The sequence below is a fragment of the Leopardus geoffroyi genome, chromosome A1 (assembly GCF_018350155.1).
Source record: "Leopardus geoffroyi isolate Oge1 chromosome A1, O.geoffroyi_Oge1_pat1.0, whole genome shotgun sequence".
In the NCBI taxonomy this organism is placed as follows: Eukaryota; Metazoa; Chordata; class Mammalia; order Carnivora; family Felidae; genus Leopardus; species Leopardus geoffroyi.
Window position 1 is genome coordinate 85198491 of NC_059326.1, and position 5044 is coordinate 85203534.

General features: G+C 34.2%; 1 pseudogene; it reads left to right on the top strand.

Moving 5' to 3' along the window:
* Positions 1-2741: 2741 nt before the first annotated feature.
* Positions 2742-3673, top strand: LOC123575899 (annotated as a pseudogene).
* Positions 3674-5044: the final 1371 nt, after the last annotated feature.

Sequence of the window (5044 nt, forward strand, 5' to 3'; positions counted from 1 at the left end):
CATCAATCGATAGACATTTGGGATCTTTCCACAAAGTGGTTATTGTTGATTGTGCTACTATAAACATGTGCAATGTGCCCTTTTGCATCAGCATTTTTGTATTCTTTGGGGAAATACCTAGTAGTGCAATTTCTGGGTCATAGGGTAGTTTTATTTTTAATTTTTGAAGAATCTCCATATCGTTTTCCAGAATGTCCGCATCAGTTTGCATTCCTACCATCAGTGCAAAAGGGTTCCCCTTTATGTGCATCCTCACCAACATCTGTTGTTTCCTGAGTTGTTCACTTTAGCCATTCTGGCAGGTATGAGGTGGTATCTCATTGTGGTTTTGATTTGTATTTCGCTGATGATAAATGATATTGAGCAACTTTTTATATGCCTGGCCATCTGGATGTCTTCTTTAAAAAGTGTCTACTCATGATTTCTGCTCATTTATTAACTTGGTTGTTTGTTTTTGTTGAGTTTGATATGGTCTTGATAGATTTTGGATACACCTTTATCCAATATGTCATATGCAAATATAGAGAAGTTCAGATGGCAGAGTAATATGGAGACCCTGAGCTTGTCTCCTCCCTGAAATACAGGTAGATCAGCTCAAATAATTTTGAACACATAGGGAATTGATGTGAGGATTAAAGCAACAAACTGCATAATTTGAGGAAGAGATCTTAGCAGAAAGGGCAAATATTTTTATTATATTTATTTTATTTTATTATTTGAAAAAAGTTAATTTTAAATTTTTAAACCATTTTTCTTTTCTTTTTTTCCTCTTTATTTCTTTATCTTTCTATCAAGTTTCTCTTAACAACCAGACTGAAATACACCAAAGATCTCATTTCCTTTATTTGATTTTTTTTGTTTTTTCTTAATTTCTTAATTTATTTTTTTATTTTATTATTTTTTCTTATTCTTAAATGATAAGACAGAGAAATTACCCCAAAAGGAAAAAAAAACCAGGCAGAAATGGAAACCAGGGATTTAGTCAACAGAGATATAAGATGTCTAAACTAGTACTTAAAACCACAATTACAAGAATACTAGTTGCGGTTGAAAAAAGCACAGAAGACACTGGAAAATCCCTTTCTGTAGAGATAAAACAAGTAAAATCTAGTCTTGGCATAATTAAAAATACTATAACCAAGTTGCAATCTCTAAAGGTACCATGAAAGCAAGGATGGATGAAAAAAACAGCAAATCAGTGGTATGGAAAATAAAGTTATGGAAAATAATAAAGCTGGGAAAAGAAAAATAAAGGCAAAAGATCACGATATGTAATTTAAAGAACTCAGAAACTTATTAAAGAGGAACACTGTTAATATTGTAGGAGTCTAGAAGATGAAGAGAGAGAAAGGGGAGCAGAAGAGTTTTTAAACAATTATAGTTGAAAACTTCCCTAATTTGGGGAAGAACACAGACATCAATATACAACAAAATCCAACTTATTAAATTCAAAAAAAATCAACTATTACTAAAGCATCTCAGAATGAAATTCACACAGCACACAGACAAGGAAAGAATCATGAAAGCAGCAAGGAAAAAAGTCTTTAACCTACAAGGGAAAACAGGTCAGGTTCACAGTTGCCCCAAAGAGTGACTTGATCACAAGTATGATTTAAGATGATTATGGTTTGAAGGGAAAAGAGACTAGAAAGTCAGGAAAATGAGCATTAAAAACTTAGAATTGAGTGAAATAATAGGTTTGGAAAGAAGATGTGTGTGTTACAAATACTTAGTTTAATATGGCTGGGAGAAGTAACTGATTAAATATAGAAAGCAAGGAAATCAAAAGTGGTCTCAAGAGTTAAGCCTGAATGTTTATAGTAATGGAGTGGTAGTGGCATAAATGGCTGAGATCACTTTTGTCATGATGAGTTGAAAGTGTTGTCAGGGTATCTGGTGAATGTATTTAAAAAGTTGTTGGAAATACAGAAATGAGCTCAGAATAGGCAGGTAGATCAAGTTGTTCCAAAAGGTAGAATCCCTTAAGATCAGGATGAATTTTATATATGCAATCATACAGAATTCTGTTCTTGGAAGGGTCTTGTGCATGGTTTATTGCTTTGATGTTGTTGTTTTTAAACTCTTAAAAATTTTGAACATGCAAAATATGTAGTTAATTTTGCAATGGCTATAAAAGATTGAGAAAGGGATAAATTACACAGAGTGGAAGAAAATCTATGTAAGATACTTGGGAATATGGTGTCTTTGACAATTCAAAACTAAAATGGCACAAAAAACTGTGGAGAATAGTTGTTTCAGGAAATTCCAAATAATGGGTTTTAATTTCTTGGGTGAGTACTATAATAATATAGATTTGAAACACATTTTAAATAGCGGAGTAAAATAATTACATATAGTATTTATCACATAATACGTTTAAAATGTGAAAACCTCAAGATTTTTTAACTGTATTACCTGTTTATTATAAAAAGATATAATAGAGGATGCATATTAACATTTAGATGGCAGACATGTGTAGGGCAAGGCATATGGGAAAGAACACAGAGGTTCCATGCTTTCTCCAAGCTGTGTGCAACTCTCCTGAATTATCCATATATTCTTCAGCCTAGAAGTTTCTCAATATGTTTTACATGCTATTTGGGTCTGTGAGGAGGTAGAAGGAATAATGGATAGAAAAAAAAAAAGTATAAAATCAAAAGCTCATAACAAGACGTAAGATGTTACAGATGACCTATGCTTTCCTCTTACCACACAACAGCTGCCACTGATGAGGCTGGGATATGGCAAAATTAAATGACACATCCACTACAGATTTCATCCTCTTGGGTCTCTTACCTGAGTTCCAGTATGTCAGCTTCCTGGTCTACCTCATTCTTCTCATCTACTTCATTACCCTCACAGGGAACTCCATAGTCATCTTTCTGATCTGGGTGGACTCCCACCTCTGCACCCCTATGTACTTCTTGCTCAGTCAGCTTTCCATCATTGATTTGTTATATATTTCCAGTTTGGTTCCTAAGATGGTTATCAACCATTCCTTAGGGAAGCACAGCATCTCTTATATTGGCTGTGGAGTACAAATGTTCTTCTGCCTAACTCTAGGTGGTGCTGAGTGTCTTCTCCTAACCTTTATGTCCTATGACTGATTTGTGGCTGTTTGTAACCCCCTTCATTACACAATTATAAATTGTAAGGTATGCTTGGTAATGACAGTGTCATCATGGACTGGGGCTGCTCTAAATTCACTCATTCAAACCATCTACACCATGCGTTTTTCTGTCTGTGGTCTGAAGATAAATCATTTCTTCTGTGAGATACTAGCCATCCTGAAGTTATCCTGTGAGGACACTTCACACTATGAAATGATGTTGTTTGTGGTAAGTATAATATTTATACTCATCCCCTTTAGTCTAATAGTGACCTCCTATATTCGAATTTTCCTCACTGTTCTCAGAATACACTCTCCTGAGGGGAGAAAAATATCCCTACCCACATGCTCTTCTCACCTGATTGTAGTGAGTCTCTACCTGGGACCAGGGATAGTGGTGTACATGACACCTGGCTCCTCCCATACCCCAGCACTGGATCAAGGTATCTCCATCTTCTACACTATTCTCACCCCATGCTGAACCCCATAATTTATAGCCTTAGAAACAAGGAGGTTATGAAAGTTGTAAAGAAGGTCTTGGGAAAGTATCTAACACCAAAATAGTTTAAGAGATATCACTGCTGTATTTTATATCCAAAACCAGTTCCAGTGTGGAAATAAAAGTCTCTGGTTTGAGTCTTTCTTGAGCTACACAAAATGTCTATTTAGAAACATAGATTATTTTAGAAACCAACCATTAAATCTTCAATAGTCTTATTGTGTTTGAAACAAAACAATGGAATTCAGTAAAGAGATGCATTAATAAAAGTATTTGAATAAAAGGTATTTGTTAGCAAATAGATAGAAGTGTATATAATGTTTCTTAAATCACCCACAAAGGTGAACAAGGATTATTGTCATTATATTTTTCCATCACAGAGGCAAAGAAGGCAGTGAAAGCTTATTCTAATTTTTGACTACCATCCTGACCTGAGAGTAGAACATAGGAAGAGGCACAGACATTCATTTTCTCCAAGAAGTACTGTTTTATCCAGTTTGATGCTTCATTTTTAATTTTTTAATTAAAATCTATTATTGAGATAAAATAGACAGTGTAATATTACTGTCAGGTGTAAAACATATTGATTTGATAATTCTATACATTTCTCAATGCTCACAGTGATAAATGTAGTCACCATCTGTCACCATACAATGTTATTACAATATTATTGATTGTATTCCTTATGATGTTCTTTTTAGCTCCATGATTTACTAATTTTATTATTGGAAATTTGTACCTATTAATCACCATGATCAATTTTGCTCATTCTCCCACCACCATCCCATTGGAAACCACAAGTCTGTTCTCTGTATTTAGGAGTCTGTTTGCTTGTTTTTTATGGTCCATATATAAATGAAATCTTACTATCTTTGTATTTGTCCAATTTCACATAGCATAATACCTTATAGGTCCATCTATGTTGTTGCAAAAGGAAAGATACCTTTCTTTCCTCTGGCTGAGTAATACCGCATCACACACACATGCACACTCACACACACACACACACACACACACACACACACACCATATTATCACTCTATCAATGGACACTAGGGTTGCATCCATATATTGACTATTGAAAATAATTCTACAATAACCACAAGGATGCATCTTTTCAAATTAGTCTTTTCATTTTCTTTGGGTGAATAAAAATAACAGGAATTATTGTATCATATGATGTTTCTAATTTTAATTTAGTAGAAGCCTCCATATTGTTTTTCACAGTGATTGCACCTATATACATTCCCACCAATAGTGAAAAAGTTTCCCTTTTCTCCATATTCTTGCCAACACTTGTTATTTCTTTCTTTTTTTAAACTTTTTAAAAAATATTTATTTATTTTTGAGAGAGATACAGAGTGCAAGTGGGAGAGGAGCAGAGAAAGAGACACATACACGGAATCCAAAGCAGGCTCCAGACTCTGAGCTGTCAG